Raw genomic sequence first — 27,565 nt, 5'->3', positions numbered from 1 at the left:
GGGGCACTTAGTGCCATGGTGTGGTTGGTTGGGCAGGGCTGGGTGCTAGGTTGGGCTGGCTGAGCTTGGAGCTCTCTTCCAACCTGCTGGATTCTATGATTCTGTTGCTTGGTACCAGGGAGAAGAGGCCACCCTCCACCTGACTCCACCTTCCTTTTACAGGAGGTTCCAGCTCAACACAAGGGGAACTTCTTGCCTGGAAGGGTCCCACAGCCCTGGCACAGGCTGCCCAGAGAGGTTGTGGAGCCTCCTTCTCTGGAACCTTTCCAGGCCTGTCTGGATGTGTTCCTGTGTGATCTGTGCTAGATTGTGTGGCCCTGCTCTGGCAGAGTAGTTGGGCTGGATGATCTCTTTGGGTCTTTTTCAACCCCTGACATCCTCTGAGCCTGTGATCCTGTGGGTTGTAGAGAGCAATGAGGTCTCTCCTCAGCCTCCTCTTCTCCAGGCTACACACTCCCAACTCCCTCAGCTGCTCCTCCCCAGCCCTGTTCTCCAGACCCTCCACCAGCTTCAGTTCCCCTGCTCTGGATCTGCTCCATCACCTCAATGTCCTTCTTGGAGTGAGGAGCCCAAAACTGAACCCATGTGGAGATGTGGCCTCTCCAGAGCTGAGTACCGGAGACACCATCACCTCCCTGCTCCTGCTGGCCCCTGAAGCTGCTCTCATCCATTTCTGCTCTGTTGCAGTTCTCCCAGCAGCTGAGCTTCTCCTCCAAGCTGCCTTCCAACCATTCCTGTGACCAGGTGGCACTCTCAGCTTACCTAAAACAGAAGGACCCCTACCAGTTGTCCTGTTCTTAAGGCTGGGAAAAAGCATCATGTTCCAAACCCTGCTCACAGAGCCAGGCAGGAAGGTGCTGGTCTGAATCTCTCTTTCTCCCTCAGGTCTGTTCACCTCCATCCCCCTCGCTAGCAGATTCTGTGTCTGGCTTCTTAAAAACAACAGATGTGCTGAAAAAGTAACCTAGGGAGGGTGGCAGGCACTCAGCAGAAGTGGAATCTTATTTCAGCCTGTCTCTGAGGACCAGGAAGGGTTTAGGTTTGGTGCTGGCCCTGGGAGAGGGATGATTTTCTCCTGAGGGGATGGAAGGGCTCAGCCAGGTGAATGGAGGGCACAGGAGCATTGGGACCATCTTGGGGCTGCTACCAAGGGCTGAGCACCTCCAGAGCAGGCTCAGGGAGTATGTGTCCAGCTCTGGAGTGCTCAGCACAGACAGGGACCTGTTGGAGCAGGGAGAGAGGAGGCCACAGCAATGCTGGCAGGGCTGGAAGGGCTTTGCTGTGAGGCCAGGCTGGGAGAGTTGGGCTTGGTCAGCCTGGGGAAGAGGAGGCTCCAGGGAGACCTTCTGGTGGCTTTGCAGTGCTTAATGGGACCCATCAGAAAGCTGGGGACAGCCTTTTGTGCAGGGCCTCTTGTGCCAGGACAAGAGGTGCTTTGAACTGAAAGAGAGAGATTCAGGCTGGAGAGAAGGGAGAAACGTTTGGGACTGAGGGTGGTGAGAGCCTGGCCCAGGTTGCCCAGAGAGGTAGGAGATGCCCATCCCTGGCACCATTCTTTTTTTTTCTTCTTTTTCTCTCCTTTTTTCTCTTTTTTTATTTTTCCTCTTTTTTCTTTTCATTTCCCCCCCTTTTTATTTCTTCTCCTTTTTTCCCCCATATTTATTTTCCCCCTTTTTTATTTTTTCTTTTCTCTTTTCTTTTCCCCCTTTTTCCCTCTTTCCCCCCCCTTTTTTCTTTTGTTTTCTTTTTCCCCCCTTTTTTCTCCTTTCTTTTTTTTTTATTTTTCCCCTTTTTTTTTCTTTTCTCCTTTTTTTCTCCTTTTTTTCTTATTTATTTTTCCCTTTTTTTCTTTTTTTTTCTTTTCATTTTCCCCCTTTTTATTTCTTCTCCTTTTTTTTAATTTATTTCCCCCCTTTTTTATTTTTCTTTTTTCTTTTCATTTTTTCCCCTTTTTATTTCTTCTCCTTTTTTTTCTAATTTATTTTCCCCTTTTTTTTCTTTTATTTTTCCCCTTTTTATTTCTTCTCCTTTTTTTCTTATTTATTTCCCCCTTTTTTCTTTTCCTTTTCTCTTTTCTTTTTTCCCCTTTTAATTTCTTCTCCTTTTTTTCTTATTTATTTTTCCCTTTTTTCTTTTCCTTTTCTCTTTTCTTTTTTCCCCTTTTAATTTCTTCTCCTTTTTTTCTTATTTATTTTTCCCTTTTTTCTTTTCCTTTTCTCTTTTCTTTTTTTCCCTTTTTATTTCTTCTCCTTTTTTTCTTATTTATTTTTCCCCTTTTTTCTTTTCCTTTTCTCTTTTTATTTTTCCCCTTTTTATTTCTTCTCCTTTTTTTCTTATTTATTTTTCCCCTTTTGTCTTTTTCTTTTTTCTTTTCATTTTTCCCCTTTTTATTTCTTCTCCTTTTTTTCTTATTTATTTTTCCCCTTTTTTTCTTTTCCTTTTCTCTTTTCTTTCCCCCCCTTTTTTTTTCTCCTTTCTTTTTTCTTTTTCCTTTTAATTTTCACATTTTTATCTGTAATTTAACCAAAACCCAACCCTAAATCTGAAGCTGCTGAACGAGAGCCCTGCTGGGCTGCACTCACCTCCCTGCAAATTGATGACATAAATTTCAGGCCTCTGAATAATGTGGGTGGTGGAGCTGAAAGCCAGGAGACATCACAGGAATTATTTAGCTGATTTCCTCCACAGCCCAGGTCACACAGGGAGGAATTCCTGAGCTAGAGGACATTCATCTTCCCATCTAGGCAAGGCAGAATTCAGATGTCACCCTGGGGTCCTGAGCAGGGAGGGAGGATGTGTTTGGATCTTACAGGAGGGAACTGAGTGCAGGTGCCATAATTCTGAGGCTTTTAAGCACCATGGAATCATTCTGGTCAGAAAACACCTTTAAAATCATCTATTCCAGCCATTCTCTAACTCTGCCAAGCCTAGAGCTGATCCACAGCCCCCAGCACCACATCTCTGGCAGGATGCATGCAGGGACTCCTGAGTTGGTGAGGCAGGAATCATTTGTTCAGTAAAAGAGAGCAATTTACATAGTTGGTGTGGGCTTTTTAAAGAGCCAACAGAGATGGAGCTGCAGCAGCTCTGCTGTGAGCACAGCCTGAAAGACTTGGGGCTGTGCAGGCTGGAGCAGAGGAGGCTCCCAGAGGATGTTCTTGTGGCCTTCCAGCATCTGAAGGGGGCTACAACAAAGCTGGGGAGGGACTTTTGAGGCTGTGAGGGAGTGGCAGGAGTGGGGGGAATGGAGCAAAGGTGGAGGTGGGGAGAGTGAGGCTGGAGGTGAGGAGGAAGTTGCTGAGCAGGAGAGTGATGAGAGGCTGGAATGGGTTGCCCAGGGAGGGGGTTGAGGCCCCATGGCTGGAGGTGTTTGAGGCCAGGCTGGCTGAGGCTGTGTGCAGCCTGCTCTAGGGTAGGGTGTCCCTGGGCATGGCAGGGGGTTGGAACTGGCTGCTCCTTGTGCTCCCTTCCAAGCCTGACAGTTCTCTGATTCTGTAATTCTATGATGTGGAGAAGAATCTTTGCAGTACTCTCATTCTTGTCACTTTCTCCTCCTCTTCGACCTGACTGGGACTTAAGAGCACCAAAAAGCTCACAACTGTGCAGCCTGGTCCAGTGCTGCAGATTCAGCTAATCTGCATCTGAGTTTGGACAAGTGTTGGAATAGCCTCCCACTGCTCTGAGAGCCAACAGGACTGTGAGAGCAGTGATGCTTCTGGCCAGCCACTGTAACTGCTGAAATCAGCATCCAGGCACCTGTTACTGTGCCCTCTGCCAGCATTTGCTGTAGCTAAGCTCTGCATTCTCTACCCTTCACAGGTCTTCATGGCTTTTCTTTTGGCCAAGAACAGGGATTAGTGGCTAAAGCTAAAGGCTGTGCTTGTTTTCCCCCTGCCTAAGTTGATGGGGCATAAAAAGGCTCAGCATAAAAGAATCTTCTGCATGTCTGTGCCCAGCTTTTGGAAGGCAGTGGTGTCTGGAGCTGGGTCATTTGCCTTCTCTTACCCTGGAGTCATTCCGTGCAGTATCTGTTGAGTTGTGGCAAGAAGTGAGGCTGGGGAGGCCACATGTTGGGTGTTGTGCTCAGCTCTGGGCCCCTCACTACAGGAGGGACATTGAGGGGCTGGAGCTTGTGCAGAGCAGGGCTGAAAGGCTCGTGGAGGGCCTGGAGCAGCTGGGCAGTGAGGAGCATCTGAGGGAGCTGAGGATGTTCAGCCTGGAGAAGAGGAGGCTGAGGGGAGACCTCTTTGCTCTCTGCAACTCCCCAAAGGGAGGTTGGAGTGAGGAGGGGGCAGCTTCTGCTCCTTGGTGCCAAGCAAGAGGAGCAGAGGAGATGGTTCCAAGCTGCCCCAGGGGAGGCTGAGGCTGGATGTCAGGAACTGTTTCTTCACTGGAAGGCTTCTCCAGCATGGGCATGGTCTGCCCAGGGCAGTGCTGCAGTGCCCATCGCTGGGGGTGTCCAAGCTGCTGCAGAGCTGGTGCTGAGGGGCATGGTTCAGTGGTGCCCCTTCAGTGCTGGGGTGAAGGTTGGCCTGGGTGAGCTTGAAGGTCTCTTCCAAGCAGCCATGTTCTGTGATTCTGTGATTCTGGATGTGGTGCCCTTGAGGCACACCACAGAGGCCAGAAGTCCTCCAGAATAGGCAGAGCTCTGCTGTAAGGCATCCAGGAAGGCAGGAGAGAGAGAGAGCAATGTCCTGTGTGATTTCATCCCTCAGTGTCTCAGATAGAACAGCAAAGGGCAGAGAGAAGCATCCAGTGGTCATGGCCAGTTCTGGACCTACCAGATACAATTTGCAGCTCTGCCTTTAATTGAGCCTGACACAGGCTCAGCAATCCAGGGCCAAACCCAATCAGGTGCTGAGATCTCTTTGTTAATATCAGTGGTAGTTTGCAAGCCTCTTGCTGCTGCAGAATGTTAAATGCACTAGAGGAAATGTTTCCTTAAGCAAGCTCTTCACAAGCCAAGAGCAGATGTATGCTTCCCACTGGCTAATACCCAGCAGGACATGGCTGAGCAGGTACAGGGATATTAATGTCTTTGTATTAGGATGCACAGTAAATATGATCCCAGCACTATCACAGGGACCAATTGGCCATTAAGTTAGAGGCTAAATTTGGGGGGGGGAGGAGGGGTGTTCTTTTTATGTTGCAATCAATCTTGCTTTTCTACCAAGCCTAGGCAAATATTAAATCAAATCCCTTTCTTCTCTGCCCTCTCTTGAGGTATCGATTGGGGGTATTATATATCAGCTAAGCAGAAGGAGAACATCCCATAACTTTGATGGATCACCCCTGTATTTCTGGCACTAATTCCCTGACAAGAACATGCTTTGCTGCCCATCCTTGTCTGTGCTTTACTTCAGTGACCTTCTTCCCTGGCCCATTAAAAGATGGGGACAGCAGAGTGTAAAAGGACTTGCTGCCCGAGGAGCTGGGTACCCTCCTGAAGGACAGGCAAATAACTCATCCCTCTCCCAGAGTCACAGAACCAGTCAGAGTTGGAAGGGACCACAAGGAGCAGCCAGTTCCAACCCTCCTGCCATAGGCAGGGACACCTCACACTAGAGCAGGCTGCCCACAGCCTCAACCAGCCTGGCCTTAAACACCTCCAGGGATGAGGCTTCATCATCCCTGGGCAACCCCTGCCAGGCTCTCACCATCCTCATGCTGGACAACTTCTTCCTAACATCCAATCTGAAGCTCCCCATTTCCAGCTTTGTTCCCTTATGCAGAACAGCTCCATGCAGTGCTCCAGGCTTGGGGCAGGGTGTCTGGAAAGCACCAAGCAGAGAAAGCCCTGGGGAGTGCTGATCAACAGCCAGCTGAAAGTGAGCCAGAGTGTGCCTGCATGGGCATCATCCTAGCCTGGGTCAGCAATGGTGTGGCCAGCAGGAGGTGGGAAGTGATTGTCCCTCTGTGCTCAGCACTGGTGAGGCCACACCTTGGGTACTGGGTTCAGTTTTGGGGCTGTTACTCCAGAAAGGACTTTGAGGTGCTGGAGCAGCTGGTGAAGGGTCTGGAGAAGAGGTCTGGTGAGGAGCAGCTGAGGGAGCTGGGAGTGTTCAGCCTGGAGGAAAGGAGGCTGAGGGGAGACCTCATTGCTTTCTACAGCTCCCTGAGAGGAGGCTGGAGCCAGGTCAGGGCTGCTCTTTTCTGCCTGGTATCAAGTGACAGAATAAGAGAAGTGGCCTCAGGTTGCAGCAGAGGAGGTTTAGGTTGGACATTAGAAGAAACTTTTTTCCCTGAGAGGGTTCTCAAACACTGGCACAGGCTGCCCAGGGAGCTGGTAGGATCCCCACCCCTGGAGCTGTTTCAAAGCTGCAGAGATGTGGTGCTGAAGTCCATGGGTTTGCAGTTAGAGTTTGTGATGGTTTGGGTGTTCCCTGCCCCCCTACACTTAAGAAAATCACCCAGACTAGACTCAGCCAAGCTGGGAATGAAAGAAAGAAGCTTTCTGTTTACAGCTGAGCACAAGATACAAGCAGATAGTTCCAATCTATGCAGCTCTAGACAGACATAGACAAGTTAAAAGCAATATAGAAGCACAGCAGCCCTGCCAGAAACCTGAGTGCCCAGGAGGGGCTCTCAACCACCCTTCCACCTTCTTCCCACCCCTCTACCTTCTTCCTACCCCTCTACCTTACCCCAGACTTTGCCTTATGTTCCAGGTGAGTTTGGAGGGTCAGCCAGGGGGGTTAGGGAGCAGAAGGATTAGTCTGGCAGCAAGTTAGGATCAAGCAGGTTGGAAGAGACCTCCAAGCTCATCCAGTCCAACCTAGCACCCAGCCCTAGCCAGTCAACTAGAGCATGGCAAGTTAAGTTAAAGAGAAGTTCATGCAGCCCAGAGCCCAGAGAGAGACTTTGTTATCTATGTTTGTGTTCTTGTCCTTATCCATCTCAGCAAGCCTATGAGTGCAGCAGCCAGCACTATTGTTTCCTTTGCACAGCCTAGCATCTAATTCTTCTCACCAAAACACCCCAGCTAGGCCCAAACTAGCACAGAGTTAGAGAATGGCTGGGCTGGATGACCATGAAGATCTTTTCCAATCTAAAAGATTCTAGGGAAATAAAAGCCCTGCTTGTCAGAAGAGAAGGAAGGAGGTAGAGGGGAGAGGAAGACTACGAGAAACAGCGAGGGAGCAACAGATAAACAAGTTGCTAGATGGGAACAGTAAAGGTAGAGGTCTTCAAAGGAGCTCTGGTGAGTCCATCTCTAGGGTCAAAGATGCTTCTGTTGCATCAGAATGTTACATCAAGAACTGGCTGGAGGGCTGGGCCCAGAGAGTGGTGGGGAATGGTGCCACAGCCAGCTGGCAGCTGGCACCAGTGGTGTGCCCCAGGGATCAGTGCTGGGCACAGTCCTGTTCAATATCTTTATTGATCATCTGGAGCAGGGGATTGAGTCCAGCATCAGTAAGTTTGCAGATGACACCAAGCTAGGAGCAGCAGTGGAGTTGTTGGAGGGTAGCAGAGCCCTGCAGAGGGACCTGGCCAGGCTGCATGGGTGGGCAGAGGCCAAGGGGATGAGACTGAACACAGCCAAGTGCAGGGTTCTGCACTTTGGCCACAACAACCCCAAGCAGCACTACAGGCTGGGGCCAGAGTGGCTGAGAGCAGCCAGGCAGAGAGGGAGCTGGGGGTGCTGGGAGAGAGGAGCTGCAGAGGAGGCAGCAGTGCCCAGGTGGGCAGCAGAGCCAATGGCATCCTGGGCTGGCTCAGGAGCAGTGTGGGCAGCAGGACAAGGGAGCTGCTTCTGCCCCTGTGCTCAGCACTGCTCAGGCCACACCTCGAGTGCTGTGTTGAGGTCTGGGCTCCTGAATTGCAGAGAGATGTTGAGGTGCTGGAAGGTGTTTGGAGCAGGGCAGCAAGGCTGGGGAGGGGCCTGGAGCACAGCCCTGTGAGGAGAGGCTGAGGGAGCTGGGGGGGTGCAGCCTGCAGCAGAGGAGGCTCAGGGCAGAGCTCATTGCTGCCTGCAGCTGCCTGCAGGGAGGCTGTAGCCAGGTGGGGTTGGGCTCTGCTGCCAGGTAGCCAGGGTTAGAAGAAGGGGACACAGCCTGAAGCTGTGCCAGGGCAGGTCTAGGGTGGATGTGAGGAGGAAGTTGTTGTCAGAGAGAGTGATTGGCATTGGAATGGGCTGCCCAGGGAGGTGGTGGAGTCTGTGTGGCTGGAGGTGTTGCAGCCAAGCCTGGCTGGGGCACTTAGTGCCATGGTCTGGTTGCTTGGGCAGGGCTGGGTGCTAGGTTGGGCTGGCTGAGCTTGGAGCTCTCTTCCAACCTGCTTAACTCTATGATTCTATGATCTGCTACCAGAGTGCAGTGGGAATAGGAGAGCTTTAGGATCAGCATCCCCTCTGAGTTCATAAGGCTCAGGTGCAGGTACTCATCCCTGCAGCCCACACCATAAATGCCCAGGATCCCATTAAGCTTCGGTTCTGAACCTTTGCTGCCTCTTTCTTCTGCTGGGAGGCTCCAGAATTCTCCCTGCAAGCATGGTGAAGATTTTAGTGGAGGTCAGGGAGCCTGGTGGAGAAAATAATTTCTCTCCCATGGTTATTTTGGCTCCATTAAATAGCAGAAGGAAATGCAGTTATGAATATAACACAATTCAGACTCATCCCTTGGCAGATTTCACTTGGAGGGGGGGAGGGAATAAATTTATCCCTGATGGATTTCAGAAGCTGTCCACTGCTGGTTCCTAATGAGTCAAACCAGCTCTGGATAACAATAATTTCTCCAAATCTGCTTATCTGGGCTAAATGTTTATCCCTTTAGCTGCAAACCTCTTGATCCAAAATCATTGTTATAAAACATGAGCAGGGAGTGGCTGCCACAAGCATGGATTTGAAAGGCTCTCACTTGGCTCGGCTGTTAGAAGTCTTCAGCAGAGAACCAGGAGCAGGAATTTGAAGTGCCTGGTACCTACAGCTTCATTTCCCCAAAACAGGACATGGAAGGCTAGGCCAAGGGCAGGGTTCTGCACTTCAGCCACAACAACCCCAAGCAGCACTACAGGCTGGGGCCAGAGTGGCTGAGAGCAGCCAGGCAGAGAGGGAGCTGGGGGTGCTGGCAGAGAGGAGCTGCAGAGGAGGCAGCAGTGCCCAGGTGGGCAGCAGAGCCAATGGCATCCTGGGCTGGCTGAGGAGCAGTGTGGGCAGCAGGACAAGGGAGGTTCTTGTGCCCCTGTGCTCAGCACTGCTCAGGCCACCCCTGCAGTGCTGTGTCCAGTTCTGGGCTACTCCATTGCAGAGAGATGTTGAGGTGCTGGAAGGTGTTTGGAGAAGGGTAGCAAGGCTGGGGAGGGGCCTGGAGCACAGCCCTGTGAGGAGAGGCTGAGGGAGCTGGGGGGGTGCAGCCTGCAGCAGAGGAGGCTCAGGGCAGAGCTCATTGCTGCCTGCAGCTGCCTGCAGGGAGGCTGTAGCCAGGTGGGGTTGGGCTCTGCTGCCAGGCAGCCAGCAACAGAAGAAGGGGACACAGTCTCAAGCTGTACCAGGGCAGGTCTAGGCTGGATGTTGTTAGGAAGTTGTTGTCAGAGAGAGTGATTGGCATTGGAATGGGCTGCCCAGGGAGGTGGTGGAGTCTGTGTGGCTGGAGGTGTTGAAGCCAAGCCTGGCTGGGGCACTTAGTGCCATGGTCTGGTTGACTGGCTAGGGCTGGGTGCTAGGTTGGACTGAATGATCTTGGAGGTCTCTTCCAACCTGCCTGATTCTATGATTCTATGATTCTGTGATTCTATGATTCTGTGAATATGACTCCTTACAGAAACAAACCAAACCAAGAGCTGAGCCATGGAGGTGCTGGATCCAAGCCATGTGGTGAGCGAGGGCCACGAGCGGTTTGGTGCTGCTGCAAGGCAAGGGCTGGGGAGATGAACTTGGAATTCAGGGCCAAGAGTAAATCATCAGAGACAGGGAGGAGAAGGGGGAAAATAGATTCCATGGCTGTGCCCAGCTTTTGGAAGGCAGTGGTGTCTGGAGCTGGGTCATTTGCCTTCTCTTACCCTGGAGTCATTCCGTGCAGTATCTGTTGAGTTGTGGCAAGAAGTGAGGCTGGGGAGGCCACAGGTTGGGTGCTGTGCTCAGCTCTGGGCCCCTCACTACAGGAGGGACATTGAGGGGCTGGAGCTTGTGCAGAGCAGGGCTGAAAGGCTCGTGGAGGGCCTGGAGCAGCTGGGCAGTGAGGAGCATCTGAGGGAGCTGAGGATGTTCAGCCTGGAGAAGAGGAGGCTGAGGGGAGACCTCTTTGCTCTCTGCAACTCCCCCAAGGGAGGTTGGAGTGAGGAGGGGGCAGCTTCTGCTCCTTGGTGCCAAGCAAGAGGAGCAGAGGAGATGGTTCCAAGCTGCCCCAGGGCAGGCTGAGGCTGGATGTCAGGAACTGTTTCTTCACTGGAAGGCTTCTCCAGCATGGGCATGGTCTGCCCAGGGCAGTGCTGCAGTGCCCATCGCTGGGGGTGTCCAAGCTGCTGCAGAGCTGGTGCTGAGGGGCATGGTTCAGTGGTGCCCCTTCAGTGCTGGGCTGAAGGTTGGCCTGGGTGAGCTTGAAGGTCTCTTCCAAGCAGCCATGTTCTGTGATTCTGTGATTCTGGATGTGGTGCCCTTGAGGCACACCACAGAGGCCAGAAGTCCTCCAGGATAGGCAGAGCTCTGCTCTAAGGCATCCAGGAAGGCAGGAGAGAGAGAGAGCAATGTCCTGTGTGATTTCATCCCTCAGTGTCTCAGATAGAACAGCAAAGGGCAGAGAGAAGCATCCAGTGGTCATGGCCAGTTCTGGACCTACCAGATGCAATTTGCAGCTCTGCCTTTAATTGAGCCTGACACAGGCCCAGCAACCCAGGGCCAAACCCAATCAGGTGCTGAGATCTCAACCCATGCTCTGGTTGCTTGTCTAGGGCTGGGTGCTAGGTTGGGTGGGATGAGCTCGGAGCTCTCTTCCAACCTGGTTGATTCTGTTGTATGTCTACAGGGACCACCTTAGCTCATGGTTAGGGTGCTCCAAATGGGTTGAGCATTCCAAACCCATCAGGTCATGGATGCAGCAGCTAGAGGAAAGTACCTCACTGAAAGATGAACTCTTGGAGTGCTCAGAACCACTTTAGGTCAGCAGTGCTGCCTCTGTGTGCCTGCAGGAGAGGTCTCTTGGCTGCACCACGCCTGCTGGTCACTGAGAAGAGGACAGGCCATGGAGTGGCAGATGGCTCTTCACTTACCATTATTTCAGGTAGATTGGACCTGTGTTGTTTCCAGCTCCACAAACTAACAGTGCAACCTTGGCTTGGGCTCATCTGTGTCACTTGGCACTTTGTCTGCAGCCAGCATTGCTCCAGTGGCATTCCCATAAACAAATTAAGGGAGGAGGAAGCAACAAATGCAGCTTAGGACTAATTCCCCTCCACCCACTGAGTCACTGAGGGCCTTTACCAGTGTTCAAAGGCAAATTACACTTCAGTGCACAGGATTTAATTTGCATCTGCCAGTTTCAGAAGGGGGATTTAGTCAGATAGGGCATTTGCATTCCCTAAAAGCAGCTGATGGCTAATTAAACTAATATCATGTGTGAGTTTGCACAGTGGTAACTGGGAGGACAGAACATGCAGGTCTGGGGCAGGAGGCTCAGGGGAGACCTTACTGCTCTCTGCAACTACCTGAAGGCAGATTGTAGCCAGGTGGGATTGGTCTCTTCTCCCATGCAGTGGCAATCAGTCACTCCCATGTCCCTCCCAGCCAGTGGCAGAATGAGGGGGCACAGTCTCCAGCTGCAACAGGGCAGGGTTAAGCTGGATGTCAGGAAGTCCTTCACACAAAGAGTGATTGGCATTGGAATGGGCTGCCCAGGGAGATCCCTAGTGATGAGCTTCAGGTAGTTGTAGACAGCAATGAGCTCTGCCCTGAGCCTCCTCTGCTGCAGGCTGCACCCCCCCAGCTCCCTCAGCCTCTCCTCACAGGGCTGTGCTCCAGGCCCCTCCCCAGCCTTGCTGTCCTGCTCCAAACACCTTCCAGCACCTCAACATCTCTCTGCAATTCAGGAGCCAGAACTGGACACAGCACTGCAGGTGTGGCCTGAGCAGTGCTGAGCTCAGGGGCAGAAGAACCTCCCTTGTCCTGCTGCCCACACTGCTCCTGAGCCAGCCCAGGATGCCATTGGCTCTGCTGCCCACCTGGGCACTGCTGCTTCCTCTGTAGCTCCTCTCTCCCAGCACCCCCAGCTCCCTCTCTGCCTGCCTGCTCTCAGCCACTCTGGCCTCACCCAGGAACAAGCCCAGGTTTCCCTGCATTCCCAAGCCCACCCCTGGGATGATGCTGGGATTCCATCAAGCAAGTGCAGGAAAAAAAAGCTGTATCAAAGAAGTCAGCAGAAGCCATTTCACACTTTCCTTTGGTTCTGCTGAATCCATCTGGGGACTTTTTTTTTCCCCTTCTAATTCCTCCTCAAGGCACAGAGGAAATTCTCTCAGGGCAGCTTGGGCCACAGGAGACAGGAATGTTTCTTACCTACCATCAGGCTTGTGGGGAAATCAGTAAACTGTGGCAATTATCTGCACAGATCAATAGATTTTAGGGGCAAGTAGAGGCACAATTGCAGCCATCCAACCTGGTTTCCTGCTGTGCAGTGTTGCAGAGTGATTCCTTTGCTGAGCCCAGCAGCAGGTGCTCAGAGCTGGATGTACCTTTCAGCAAGACATCCTGTCCTGACTCTGAGACACCAGGTGGCAGAACAGGAGCATCCCCCCCCCAGTAATGATAAGTGACCTCCCTGCTCAACCCATGGCTGTTTATTTCCTCCTCCAATTCTTCTTATGCCCATCTTTGAGCCTGCCAACAGCAGTCTGCTGGGTTGGGGAGCTCCAAGCACCTGACACACATCTGAGAGAGGCCATTCTGCTCTTGCAGCTTGTTTTGGATGGGGATCAATTCACACTTTGCTCTTAGTAGCAGTGTGCAAGGACTCTCTGAAATCATGGCTTGCTGAGGACTTCATTCAGGCAGAATGAAGGCAGAGCACTTTGGGTGCTCTTTTCTGTTTGGTAATGAATGAAACCAGTGTGAAAATAGAGGCCTCTGGGCAAGGAAAACATCATTCAGTGCCCAGCTTCAGCCACAGAGAACCTTAGGGAGAGCTCTTTGCACCCTCACCCTTTGCCATTGCTGTTTCTGATCTAAAGGGTGTGCTCAGGGCAGCTCTCTGCAACTGCCTGAAAGGAGGTTGGAGTAATGTAGGTGTTGGTTTCTTCTCCCACTCTCCTATCTCTGAGCTACTGAAAGGAGTCTCTGGGGTTGGGGAGCTCCAAGCACCAGATACACATCTTGGAGAGGCCATTCTGCTCCTGCAGCTTGTTTTGGATGGGGATCAAATCACACTGCACTCTTGGGAGCAACACTCAAGTCCATTCTGAAGTCATGGCTTCACTGGAGACTTCATTCAGCTCTCTACAAGTCCCTGCAAGGAGGCTGGAGTGAGGTGGGGTTGGTCTCTGTTCCCAAGTAGCAAGTGATGGGGTGAGAGGAAAGGGCCTCAAGCTGCACCAAGGGAAGGTTTAGGTTGGAGATTAGGTTGGAGATGAGGAAAAAAATCTTTGCTGTAAGAGTGGTCAGGGATTGGCAGAGGCTGCCCAGGGAGGTGGTGGAGTCCCCATCCCTGGAGGTGTTCAAGAAACCTGTGGCCATGGTTTAGTGGCCATGGTTTAGTGGCCATGGCAGGGTTGGGTTGCTGGTTGGACTGGATGACCTTAGAGGTCTTCTCCAGCCACTGTGGTTCTATGGGTTGCACATTCAGGGCCTGAGTGTTGTTTTCCCATGACACAGAGGTGCTGGAGCTGCCTCTGAAGTCTTTGCTCAGCCAGCAAGTGTCTGTCAAGGAAAGGATCAGAGACACTGATCTCTGTGTGTGCCCAGACTGAGAGCTGCCTGCCCATGTCTGGGTTGCTGGTTGGATTAGATGACCTTAGAGGTCTTCTCCAACCATTGTGATTCTATGGGTTGCACATCCAGGGCCTGAGTGTTGTTTTCCCATGACACAGAGGTGCTGGAGCTGCCTCTGAAGTCTTTGCTCAGCCAGCAAGTGTCTGTCTGTCAAGGACCAGAGACACTGATCTGTGTGTGCCCGGGCTGCGAGCTGCCCACCCGTGTCTGGCCTTCTCCCAACCCACAGCCAACAGCAAGATCAGCAGCAGAGCCCTTTCAGGCTCAGAGGGACATCCCAACCTCATTAAAAGCAAGCAGCTTTGTTTTTTATCTCTGCTGGGCCTGACATTTCATTTAGCAACTTTGGAGCCGAGACGATTCCTGCTCCAGTTAACGGAGCCTCCGCTTGCTGATGGAAAGCTTCATCTCCACCTCCAGCTCCAGCTCCTTTTGCAAAGTTGGTTTGAACATCATTTTTTTTCTTTACTTCACAGTGGAGTGCATCTGCCTTGTAAAACCCACCCCAGTAAATATCCCACCTCCCCTCTCTCCCAGGAAACAGATGCACACAGATCAAACCCGAGGCAGACGACTCTTTGTTTCCTCCCCTGCCTGTGCAGATGCCACAGGCTTGTGGCATTTCCCCACTCCTCAAAGCAAGCAAAAGTCACACCTGAGATAAAGGCTTTGGGTTGCTAGAAAGTGACTGCTTTGGGCTTTTGGTTGGGTTGGTGGTTTGGTGTGGTTGGGTTTATTTCTGTTATGGTTTTTTTAATCATAGAATCATCGAATCATAGAATCAAGCAGGTTGGAAGAGAGCTCCAAGCTCAGCCAGCCCAACCTAGCACCCAGCCCTGCCCAACCAACCACACCATGGCACTAAGTGCCCCAGCCAGGCTTGGCTGCAACACCTCCAGCCACACAGACTCCACCACCTCCCTGGGCAGCCCATTCCAATGCCAATCAATCTCTCTGTGAAGAACTTCCTCCTCACATCCAGCCTGTACTGCCCCTGGCACAGCTTGAGGCTGTGTCCCCTTGTTCTATTGGTGGTTGCCTGGGAGAAGAGGCCACTTCCCACCTGGCTACAGCACCCAAGTGAAAATACAGAATCATAGAATCAGGCAGGGTTGGAAGGGACCACAAGGAGCAGCCAGTCCCAACCCCCCTGCCATGCCCAGGGACACCCTACCCTAGAGCAGGCTGCACACAGCCTCAGCCAGCCTGGCCTCAAACACCTCCAGCCATGGGGCCTCAACCACCTCCCTGGGCAACCCATTCCAGCCTCTCACCACTCTCCTGCTCAACAGCTTCCTCCTCACCTCCAGTCCTTCTCCATCTGTCCTTTGGACAGAAATGAAAGAGGTAAACTTCTCAAGCTGATGAGCTATTTGAGGGTCAGGTTGTGATCTGCAAGGCAGTGATATGCATCTGTGTTAGTTCTTTGCAGGAGATAAAAGCAACCCCTTGTGTTGTCTGCAGGGTAAAACAGATCCTCTCATCATACAAGGTAGCTTTTAAAACCTCTCTGAGCAATCCAAGCTTCCCCTCCCAAAACTCTTGGGATTTAAACTGCCAGAGGAGAGATTGAAACTGGATGTGAGGAAGAAGTTCTTTAGAGTGAAGGCAGTGAGACACTGGCATAGGTTGAGGGTGGTGAGACACTGGCACAGGTTGCCCAGGGGAGGTTGTGGAGCACAGAAGCACCCAATGTGATCTTTGATCACATTGGGTGCTTCTGTGCTCCACAACCTCCCTGGAGGTGTTCAGGACCAGGCTGGATGAGGCTTTGAGCAACCTGTTCTAGTGGGAGGTGTCCTTGCCTATGGCAGGGAGTTGGAACTGGATGAACTCATCTTGAGTATTGAGTTGAGTTTTGGACTCCCCAGTTGAAGAGGGACAGGGATCTGCTGGAGAGGGTCCAGCAGAGGGCTACAAGGATGAGGAGGGAACTGGAGCACTGCCTGGTGAGGAGAGGCTGAGGGACCTGGGGCTGTTTAGTCTGCAGAAGAGAAGACTGAGAGGGGATTGAATCAGTGTCTAGAACTATCTGAGAGCTGCCAGGAGGGGGGGACAGGCTCTGCTCACTGCTCCCTGGGATAGGACAAGCAGCAATGGATGGAAGCTGCAGCACAGGAGGTTCCAGCTCAGCACAAGGGCAACTTCTTGCCTGGAAGGATCCCAGAGCCCTGGCACAGGCTGCCCAGAGAGGCTGTGGAGTCTCCTTGTGTGGAGCCTTTGCAGGCCTGTCTGGATGTGTTCCTGTGTGCCCTGAGCTAGACTGCATGGTCCTGCTCTGGCAGGGGGGTTGGACTGGATGATCTCTTTGCATCCCTTCCAACCCCTGACATCCTGTGAGCTGTGATGCTGTAATTTTTGAGGTCCCTTCCAACCTAAACCATTCTATGGTTCTCTGATTTCACTTCCCTGCACTGCTTAAAGCAGCATAAAGTTTGAGTGTCCCTGGAGCTCAGAGGGCCTCCCTTCCCCAGGTGCTGTCACCTTCCATGGGGGCTGCTTGGGAGAGGAGTGTCTGAGTCCCAGTTCACAGCCTGCTCCTCCACAGGCATCCCTAATGGGAAGGTTTTGTCTTGAAGTCTGCTCTGGAAAGAAGAGCAGGACATGCAAAGCTTTTGCACTTGTGCAGCAGTCAGAGCCTGCTCCCCCAGGAGCTAAAGGCAAAGCTCCACTGCTTCCCACCCCTTGCCCTTGCAGCCAAGACCCACACCCCAAACCTAATGACAGATGGTGCACAGAGCACAGGCAGGAGGACCTCAAATGCCTCTTCCTGCTTTTTATTCCCCAGAACAGTGTATGGAAGGCATCAAAAAGGGGAGGGAAAGAAGCCTGCTCTGGTGCCCCCAGGGGCAGCCAGCCTCATAAATGGAGGTTTCTGGCTAAATCACTAAACAAAAGGGAATTGCAATCGTGGCTCAGTGAGCCTTCAGATCTACTCAAATAGGCAAGCTTCTCCTGCAGGAAAGGGGGAGGAAAAAAGAAAGAAGGAGGGGGAAAAGGCAACTCCTCAGCATGCCACAGCTCCAGTTGCTCCAACAGGCTGCAGGCAGCCCTAGGAGATGACAAAGGCAGGTTGATTTCACAGCAGGAGGTGGGGGGCACATGGCAGGGGAGAAAAATACCTGTGCCAGTCCAATTAACATGAATTAGCAGGGTCTGTTCTCCAGGAAGAAACAAACAGTGTGGGGAGTGAAGGGCAGCAGCAGGCCAGGCTGCTTCGTGCTCACTGCTGGCAGAATGTTGGTGGTTGGAAGCAGGAGGGGGCAGAATGTCAGTGGTTGGAAACAGGAGGGGGCAGAATGTCGGTGGTTGGAAGCAGGAGAGGGCAGAATGTCAGTGGTTGGAAACAGGATGGGGCAGAATGTTGGTGGCTGAAAGGAGGAAGGTGCAGAATGTTGGTGGTTGGAAGCAGGAGGGGGCAGAATGTTGATGGTTGAAAGCAAGAGGGTGCAGAATATTGATGGTTTAAATCAGGAGGCTACAGAATGCTGGTGGCTGAAAGCAGGAAGGTTCCAATGCTGGTGGCTGAAAGCAGGAAGGTTCCAATGCTGGTGGCTGAAAGCAGGAAGGTTCCAATGCTGGTGGCTGAAAGCAGGAGAGTTCCAATGCTGGTGGTTGGAAGCAGGAGGGTTCCAATGCTGGTGGTTGGAAGCAGGAGGGTTCCAATGCTGGTGGTTGGAAGCAGGAGGATTCCAATGCTGGTGGTTGGAAGCAGGAGTGTTCCAATGCTGGTGGTTGGAAGCAGGAGGGTGCCAATGCTGGTGGTTGGAAGCAGGAGGGTTCCAATGCTGGTGGTTGGAAGCAGGAGGGTTCCAATGCTGGTGGCTGAAAGCAGGAGGGTTCCAATGCTGGTGGCTGAAAGCAGGAGGGTTCCAATGCTGGTGACTGAAAGCAGGAGGGTTCCAATGCTGGTGGTTGAAAGCAGGAGGGTTCCAATGCTGGTGGTTGGAAGCAGGAGGATTCCAATGCTGGTGGTTGGAAGCAGGAGGGTTCCAATGCTGGTGGTTGGAAGCAGGAGGATTCCAATGCTGGTGGTGTCTGTGGGGAGAAGAGAGGATAGGGAACCCAGCCAGAGAAGTGCCTCCAAAGCTCTTCAGTGCCTCAGCAGTCTGTAGGATGTGTGAGAGCATTGAGTGGTGCACCTGAGCTGCCAGCATGAAGAGAGTCAGCAGAGGTTGGGTTTGTCACACCTGGATGACAGGGAAGTGCCTCTGGGAGGTGCCATCTCACCTGCCACATGCCAGGTGACTCTCAGCCTGAGGCTCTGGTTTGAAGGGCTGTTTGAGACCCTGGAGCTCCAGCTGTAGGCAAGAAGACATCCTGGCCACGTTAGACATCCAGGATGCAGCAGCAGGCATCTGTTTGCATCTGTAGGTGCCTCAGCACCCTGACAGACCTTATCAGATGCTGCTCCGAGAGGCTGGATCCTCACTGGGAAGTGGTGAGAGTAGCACTGCCCTTCTTCATGCAGGATGTGAGCACACCAGAGGCTGTGAAATGTGTTGGCAGCACAATCCCAGGGCTAGACTAGAGCTGGGCTGCTGCTATGAGCTGGTGTGGTGGGGGAGACTGAGCATGAAGCCACTGGGGATGTGAGGGGCAGGTGCAAATGCTTGCCCAGGCTCCTAAAAGGACAAGAAGCAAGGCAGGAGCTGTGGCAGGAGGTGGCTGCCCAGCTGGGATCAGTTTATGCACTGTGATTTGCCTAAGCTGGGGTTGCTGGGGGGGTCTGAGCAGCAGAGCCTTGGAGGGTTTGGAGAGAAAAGAGGGCTGGAAAACCTCTCTGGTGGAAACAGACTGAGAGAATTGAGGCTATCCACCCTGGCTTCAGGGAGCTCTAGAGCAGCATTGCAGGATCTGAGGGGGATCTACAGAAAGGTTGGGGTGGGGCTGTTCAGAAGGACCTGTGGGGATATGGCAAGGGGCAATGGTTTGAAAGTGGAGCAGGGGAGATTTAAGCTAGGCATCAGGAAGAAGTTCTGCACAATGAGGGTGGCAAAACACTGGAAGAAGTTGCCCAGGGATGTGGTGGAGGCTCCATGCCTGGAGACATTCAGTGTCAAACTCGATGTGGCTCCGAGCAACCTGACCTACACCTTGAGTGCTGTGCCCAGTTCTGGGCTCCTGAATTGCAGAGAGATGTTGAGGTGCTGGAAGGTGTTTGGAGAAGGGCAGCAAGGCTGGGGAGGGGCCTGGAGCACAGCCCTGTGAGCAGAGGCTGAGGGAGCTGGGGGTGTGCAGCCTGCAGCAGAGGAGGCTCAGGGCAGAGCTCATTGCTGCCTGCAGCTGCCTGCAGGGAGGCTGTAGCCAGGTGGGGTTGGGCTCTTCTGCCAGGCAGCCAGCAGCAGAAGGGGACAGAGGCTGAAGCTGTGGCAGGGGAGGTCTAGGCTGGATGTTGTTAGGAAGTTGTTGTCAGAGAGAGTGATTGGCATTGGAATGGGCTGCCCAGGGAGGTGGTGGAGTCTGTGTGGCTGGAGGTGTTGAAGCCAAGCCTGGCTGGGGCACTTAGTGCCATGGTGTGGTTGGTTGGGCAGGGCTGGGTGCTAGGTTGGGCTGGCTGAGCTTGGAGCTCTCTGCCAACCTGCTTGATTCTGTGATTCTATGTTCCTGCTGACTGCAGGAGGCAGTACACAAAGAGACCTTCCAAATGAAGAAGGCTGGACCCAAGAGGTTCCCTTCTGACTCACTGCATCCTATGATCCACCACAGTTCTCACACCAGCTCCATCATTACTCCACTAAAACCTGTAGCAAACCAGAAGCAGCTCACAGGCTCTGCTGTTTTCCAGCCTTTGCTTGATATCCTCAGGTTGGAGACCTCAACAGCATTTTGCTGATTTACAAGCAGCAGGTCTCCTTTTCAGGCAGCAAACACAACAATGCCTGCTTTGGCTGGCTCTTGTGTTATCTCCAATTAGCTGCACTGACATGGTTTGTTCTCCCAGCCTCTTTGTTGCATAACTAATCAGAGCCAATAAATACCAACACCAAAATTAATTAGCTGAAGTCAGCTGGCCACCCACACCAAGCACATCCATCCCAGAGCAGAGACAGAGCACACACACACATTTCCAAGCACAACTCCAGGCTGGGTGGGGAATGGCTGAGAGCAGCCCTGAGGAACAGGACCTGGGGGTCTGGGCTGATGCAAAGCTCAACAGGAGCCTGCAGTGGGAGTGCAGCCCAGACACAACCCTGTGCTGGGTGCAGCAAGAGCAGTGTGGGCACAGGGCAAGGGAGGGGATCCTGCCCCTTGGCTCTGCTCTCCTCACACCCCACCTGCAGTCCTGGGGGCAGTTCTGCAGCCCCCAGCACAAGCAGGACATGGAAGTGTTGGAGCCAGTGCAGAGGAGGCCACCAAGATGCTGAGAGGGCTGCAGCAGCTCTGCTCTGAGCACAGGCTGAGAGAGTTTGGGCTGTGCAGCCTGCAGAGGAGAAGGCTTCCAGGAGAGCTTGGAGTGGCCTTGCAGGATGTGCAGGGAACTGCAGGAGGGCTGGGGAGGGACTATTGAGAAGGTCTTGTGATGAGAGGAGGAGGAGGAATGGGTTTGAAGTGTGAGAGGGGAGAGTGAAAGTGGCTGTTAGGAAGAAGTTGTTTGCAGTGAGGGTGGTGAGAGACTGGCACAGGTTGAGGGTGGTGAGAGACTGGCACAGGTTGCCCAGGGAGGTTGTGGAGCACAGAAGCACCCAATGTGATCTTTGATCCCATTCTGTGCTTCTGTGCTCCACAACCTCCCTGGAGGTGCTCAGGACCAGGCTGGATGAGGCCTTGAGCAACCTGTTCTAGTGGGAGGTGTCCCTGCCTATGGCAGGGAGTTGGAACTGGCTGAGCTTTGAGCTCCCTTCCAACCTAACCCATTCCATGATTATTATATATCAGCTTTATTTCTGTTTGATTTTGTTGTTGGGGCTTGAGGCAGGGTTTTTTTTTGTGCTGTTGTTGGGTTTTGTTGGGGAGAGGCAGGGAGGTGGAGGTAGATCTGCCAAGCTTGCAGCTATAGTAACAGGCACCCAAATAAAGAGCTTTGGCTCTCTAGGTGCTCCAGTGTTTAATTCCATGTCAGCTGTGTTTATCACTTTGTTCCAGGAGATCCTAACATTTTGACATTCCCAGAGCATGTGTCTGAGAAGTAATGAAATAGTGGAAGGAGTCTCCAATAAAGGCTTTCACTTGCAGGGAGGGGGAGATGAGCAGAGCCCCTCTTGCTGCTGCTGCTGCTGCTTCTTAATAGCACTAAAGATGCCACCCCAAGGACTAGATTGCTGGCACTAACCTAATAGTGGTAATTGATGGGGACATAATATTGTGGCTGTGAGATGCTCAAAAGCAAAGCTGTGATGGGCTGGCTCAGGAGGGTTGAGGAGGAAAAGTGATAGCAGCTTTTATCAGATTCCCAGATGGTGCCAGGGGGATGGCTCAAGAGAAGCAGGGTGAGGTGAGGCAGAGGTGCCCCAGGGACTGCCTCGTGGCTCAGCAAGGTTGGCAGGGGGCAGAGGCTGAATCCTGGGTATCAGAAGCATAAGAGGAATCTCAGAAGCCAAACAAAGTGGGGAGTTGGAAAAGGGACCTCTGGGGACCACCCAGTCCAACCCTCCTGCTAAAGCAGGGCACCCACAACAGCTTGCCCAGGATCAGAATGGCCAGGAGGGGTTGGAATCTCTCCAGAGAAGGAGACTCCACAACCTCTCTGGGCAGCCTGCTCCAGAGCTCAGCACCCTCACACCAGAGGATTTTCTCCTTCTCTCCAGATGGAACCTTCTTTGTTCACGTTTGTGCCCCTTGCCCCTTGTCCTTTCTCAGGCCACCTCTGACAAGAGTCTGTCCCCAGCCTCTTGCCCCCCACAGCTTCTTTATCTCTTGCTGAGCATTGATCAGATCCCCTCTTAGGCTGCTCTTCTCCAGGCTCAACACCCCCAGGGCTCTGCTCTCAGCTTTCCTGCCTCACAGAGATGCTCCAGACATCTTTGTATCCCTAAGGTATCCTCAAGCCAGCTCTCAGTGATCATCCAGATGCTTTCACCTTGCTTTTACCAGAGACCTCAGCAGCACCAGAGCAGAAGCTCTGCACTGTCCCAAACTGAATCTGGAGGCAGAGGGTTGGGCTTTTATTTCATTCCACAGTTGTCCTTCTGATGGCAATTTCTGCCATCACCAACTGCTGGAGAAGTGTATCTGTTACCTGGAGGACCCTTGGCTGCTGTGCTCACCTCCAGCAGCAGCAGGCTCTCCAGCCTCAGGTCTCTCAGCTTTCCTTCCTCACAGAGATGCTCCAGGCCCCTCAGCATCTTTGTGTCCCTAAGGTATCCAAGTCCTCAAGCCAGCTCTCAGTGATAGAATCATAGAATCAGTGAGGTTGGAAGAGACCTCCAAGATCATCCAGTCCAACTGTCTTGGGTTCAAATGCAGGTTCCCAGAGACTCTTATAAATTTGGTAGACCCAATGACAATTTATAGAATTTATAGAGTTTATTGAGTGCCCTCCCCTCCTCCCCCTCCTTTCCCCAAAAGACAGGGAGAGAGAGATAAAGGTAGGGACACCCCAATAAATCAATCTCACTCGATTTGGAAGTTAAAAAGGAAAAGTTTAACAATAACTTAGAAAAAGGGATTGGAGGTAGGGGAGTTTACAAAGGATAAGGAAGGGAAAACAGCAAAATACAAAACAGGGATGGATACAACCCGAGTAGAGTGATGGTGTCTCTGCCTCGTGGCTGGTATGCAGTATCAGTGTGTGTGTGATCATGAACGCAGGTAAAGGAGAAAAGAGCAAGAGAGTGAGGAGCAGGAAGTGCTCCTCTTTTATACCGCAGGAAGTGGGGGGGAGTGGGCTAACCATCACCTGGAGTGTGGCCCACCCCTGAGGAGGGGCCAAGACCCCTAGGGTCAGGTTCAGGGTCACTCCCCCAGGAGTGTTAACCCTATACACCAACCTAGCACCCAGTCCTGCTAGTGAGCTAGACCATGGCACTAACTGCCTCACCCAGTCTTCTCTTGAACACCTCCAGGGATGGTGGCTCCACATGATCTAAACTGATCCAGATGATTTCACCTTGCTTTTCCCAGAGACCTCAGCAGCACCACAGCAGCTCTGCACTGTCCCAGTTGGAATCTGGAGGTAGAGCCTCCAGAGGGTTGGGCTTTTATTTCATTCCACAGTTGTCCTTCTGATGGCAATTTCTGCTATCACCAACTGCTGGAGAAGTGTATCTGTTACCTGGAGGACCCTTGGCTGCTGTGCTCACCTCCAGCAGCAGCAGGCTCTCCAGCCTCAGCCCCCTGCCAAGCTCTGCCAGCACACACAATGCCAGCTCCCATTGCAAAAGAGCCTGGACCTTTGCAGCCTTTGTAAAGAGAAGCCTGGCAATGTGGGCAGCTGTACAGCTGGGCTGAGCATCTGAGGGAGCTGATAGAGTCTTCTGTTGGTTATCTCTGCAGCTCTCCTGGATATTTCAGCAGCTCTGAGGACTCTGGAGGCAGCCAGGAAGGTTTGGAGTGCATGGAATCAGCGCTGGTGCCCGTGAGAGGCTGGCTCTGGGGGAGCTACCCTTTAACACTTCACTTTGTAAGTTGCCTGGGTTTGTGCTTATTGCCTCTTACATCACCACCTTTCTTTCATTTGCTTTATTTCCCTGGGGCTGAGCTTAGCTCACAAAGTGTCCACCTGCAGGAAAAGGCAGCAGGAGCCAGGTGCAGGGAGTGACTCTGCTGGGGATCTGTCTGAGAGCCAGGTGAAGGTTGTTGGATCACTGATAATCCCAGCCCAGCTCTCTGAACTTTGCTGAGTTCTCTGCTTCCCTGAGCTGTTCAGACTCCCTGACTCTGGAAACCAGGACTGGAAATCTCAGAGGAAAGAGCCCTTCTTAGGAGAACCTCTGCACTTCATCTGCTTCTTCTGATCCCAGATGAGAGGTGAGAGAGAAGGCGCAAAGCCTGGGCCAGGAGCTCATCAATAGGGATCTTAATCTTCCCAATCCATCCTGCAGATGGATTCAGCTGCTGATGAGATCAGCACTAAATTAGCAGTGGTTGAGATGGAAGGGGCAGAAAAAGGATGGGGGAAATGAGGTTGGCTGCATGCTGCAGGATGTTCCCAGTTAGCCTTCAGAGCATGCAGGTCTGGGGTAGGAGGCTCAGGGCAGAGCTCATTGCTGTCTACAGCTGCCTGCAGGGAGGCTGTAGCCAGGTGGGGTTGGGCTCTGCTGCCAGGCAAGCAGCAGCAGAAGAAGGGGACACAGCCTGAAGCTGTGGCAGGGCAGGTTCAGGCTGGATGTTGTTAGGAAGTTGTTGTCAGAGAGAGTGATTGGCATTGGAATGGGCTGCCCAGGGAGGTGGTGGAGTCTGTGTGGCTGGAGGTGCTGAAGCCAAGCCTGGCTGGGTCACTTAGTGCCATGGTGTGGTTGGTTGGGCAGGGCTGGGTGCTAGGTTGGGCTGGCTGAGCTTGGAGCTCTCTTCCAACCTGCTTGGTTCTATGATTGTAGCCAGGTGGGGTTGGTCTCTTCTCCCACACAACCAGTGTCGGAATAAGGGGAGAGTCTCAAGCTGCAGCAGGGCAGGGTTAGGCAGTATGCAGCCATGAATGGGAGAGTGGTCAGAGGATTTCCCCACCACAAGAAGGACACTGAAGTGTTAGAGTGGGTTCAGAGGAGGCCATGAAGATGACCAGAGGGCTGCAGAACCTCCCCTATAGGGATGGGCTGGCAGAGTTGGGATTAATCAGCCTGGAGAAGAGAAGGCTCTGGGGAGACCTTAGAGCTGCCTTGCAGTGCCTGAAGGGATCCTGAAGGCTGCAGGAGGACTTTGCATGAGGGTGTCTAGAGACAGGCCAAGGGGGAATGGTTTGAAGCTGAGGCAGAGCAGGGTTAGACTGGAGCTGAGGAAGAAGTTCTTCAGTATAATGGTAGTGAGACACTGAAACAGGCTGCCTGAAGGGTCTACAGGAGAGCTGGGAAGGGGCTTTTGACAAGGACTGTGAGTGGCAGGATGAGAGGGAATGGACTGGAGCTTGAGGAGTGCAAATTTAGGCTGTAGGTCAGGAAGAAACTCTTCCAGTGAGGGTGGTGAGACACTGGCACAGGTTGCCCAGGGAGGTTGTGGCTGCTCCCTCCCTGGAGTTGTTCAAGGCCAGGTTGGATGAGGTCTTGAGTGACCTCTTCTAGTGGGAGGTGTCCCTGCCTGTGGCAGGGGCTTGCAACTGGATGATCTCGAAGGTCCCTTCCAACCCAGCCCATTCCTTGAATCCAGAACTCAGTGACACTGCTGTGGCTCATGCACTGCTCAGCTGTGCTGCTCCTGCATGTCCCCAGAGCAGGAGCCACTCCCAGAAGCACACAAGCTCAGGAGAAGCTTTGCTGGCAGTTGCATGCCTCCGAATTTGCTGCTCCCAGTCCCTCCTCCTGCCACTGCTACCTGCATCTGAAGGGACCTGTTCTAGTGAGAGGTGTGTCCCCCCATGGCAGGAGGGTTGGAACTGGATGATCTTCAAGCTCCCAACCCAAACAATCAATGGATGGCTCCACCCTGGAGGTGTTCCAGCCCAAGATGAATGTGGTCTAGTGAGACCCCAGGGCAGGAGGGTTGGAACTGGATGATCTTCAAGCTCAAACCATCAAAGGATGGCTCCACCCTGGAGGTGTTCCAGGCCAGGTTGAACGTGGTCTAGTGAGACCCCATGGCAGGAGGGTTGGAACTGGATGATCTTCAAGCTCCCAACCCAAACCATCAATGGATGGCTCCACCCTGGAGGTGTTCCAGCCCAAGATGAATGTGGTCTAGTGAGGCTCCATGGCAGGAGGGTTGGAACTGGATGATCTTTAAGCTCAAACCATCAATGGATGGCTCCACCCTGGAGGTGTTCCAGGCCAGGTTGAATGTGTTCTAGTGAGACCCCATGGCAGGGGGTTTGGAACTAGCTGACCTTTAAGGTCCCTTCCCAACCCAAACCTTTGCATGATTCCATGTTCCTGTGTTTTCAGGGAAGTGTTTTTGTCCTGCCAGGCTTTTGGGAGAGGGATTTCTCATCTCAGAGCAGCAGATGAGACCTCCCCAGGTCTGCAGCTTGTCGCCGTTGTTCAGGCAGCTCCCATTCTAGGTGCAAGGTGCTGAGTTTGCAGGAGGTCCTGGGCACAGCCTTTTGGTCCTGATTATTGATGCCAGGCTTGGAGTTCTCTCCTGCAGGCTTGAAAGACTCTGCAAATCCACCAATTCAGCCATCAGGTTCCTGGGGAAGGCAAATTGTTTCATTCCAGTGATCTCGTTTCGTTTCAGTGGTGTCTTCAATCTGTTGTTTCAAGATGGTAAATCTGCATTTCCCCCCTCCCCACCCCTACCCCCCTGTGTTATTGTTATGCTTGATCACTTTTATGAGGTCATAATTCACACTGCCTCATGCTTCAGATTTAATAGCACAGTGGTTAGGATCATCTACACCACATTTTTTTTTCTTCCATCAGAAGGAGAAGTTTGGGAGTTACTGAATCCAAGCTGAGCTGATGTGGCTGTGCTGAAGCCAACCCCCATGCAAAGGGCCAATCTGGAGGGGTTCAGCATTCTTTTGATGCCCCTTCCTGCCCCTGAGGTTCTGGGATGCTTTGCTTCCTGCTGGGGTCTTCATTATTAGCATCCAGGCTTTTCCTCTTTTCCCTGGACTAGAAGTTCCAGTGGGAAGTGGCAACATCTCCCAGACAGTGGAAATCATGGAGTTAAGGTTGAACAAAAACCCCATGCAACACACATGGTCATAGAGCAGACTCATAAAGGTTGGAGGAGAACTCTAAGGTCATCCAGTCCAACCAGCAACCCAAGCCCACCATGCCCTCTAAACCATGTCCCCCAGTGCCATGGCCACAGGTTTCCTCAACCCCTCCAGGGATGGGGACTCCATCACCTCCCTGGGCAGCCTCTTCCAGTGCCTGACCTCACAGGATGGTTTGGGTTGGAAGGGACCTTAAAGATCATCTTGTCCCAACCCCTCTGCCATGGGCAGAGACATATTCCTCCAGACCAGGCTGCTCAAAGCTTCATCCAACCTGGTCTTCAGTAACACTTGCAAGAGAGAGGGCAGGGATCCACCCAGAGGGAGCTGGGCAGGCTGCAGAGCTGTGCCCAGGCCAACCTCAGGAACTTCAGCAAGGCCAAGTGCAAGGTCCTGCACCTGGGTGGGTGCAATCCCAAGCACAGCTCCAGGCTGGGTGGGGAATGGCTGAGAGCAGCCCTGAAGAACAGGACCTGGGGGTCTGGGCTGGTGAAAAACTCCACAGGAGCCTGCAGTGTGAGTGCAGCCCAGACACAACCCTGTGCTGGGTGCAGCAAGAGCAGTGTGGGCACAGGGCAAGGGAGGGGACTCTGCCCCTTGGCTCTGCTCTCCTCACACCCCACCTGCAGTCCTGGGGGCAGGTCTGCAGCCCCCAGCACAAGCAGCACATGGAAGTGTTGGAGGCAGTGCAGAGGAGGCCACCAAGATGCTGAGAGGGCTGCAGCAGCTCTGCTCTGAGCACAGGCTGAGAGAGTTTGGGCTCTGCAGCCTGCAGAGGAGAAGGCTTCCAGGAGAGCTTGGAGTGGCCTTGCAGGATGTGCAGGGGGCTGCAGGAGGGCTGGGGAGGGACTGTTGAGAAGGTCTGGGAATGGCAGGAGGAGGAGGAATGGGTTTGAAGTGTG

The 27,565-nt window shown here is 52.8% G+C and overlaps 1 long non-coding RNA gene across 1 annotated transcript in view; it reads left to right on the top strand.

Annotated features, from left to right (window-relative positions):
- Positions 1 to 27,565, top strand: part of LOC135190849 (uncharacterized) — a 61,806-nt gene that overhangs the window by 23,949 nt on the left and 10,292 nt on the right. Inside the window, exons 2-3 of the long non-coding RNA XR_010308654.1 lie at positions 23,348 to 23,474; positions 23,580 to 23,821. This is a non-coding gene — a long non-coding RNA (uncharacterized LOC135190849). The remainder of the gene's footprint in view (positions 1 to 23,347; positions 23,475 to 23,579; positions 23,822 to 27,565) is intronic.

Source organism: Pogoniulus pusillus, chromosome 37 (assembly GCF_015220805.1).
Source record: "Pogoniulus pusillus isolate bPogPus1 chromosome 37, bPogPus1.pri, whole genome shotgun sequence".
NCBI classification, from domain to species: Eukaryota; Metazoa; Chordata; class Aves; order Piciformes; family Lybiidae; genus Pogoniulus; species Pogoniulus pusillus.
The sequence above is the reverse complement of the archived record's forward strand: the minus strand, read 5'-3'. Positions and strand labels throughout refer to the sequence as shown.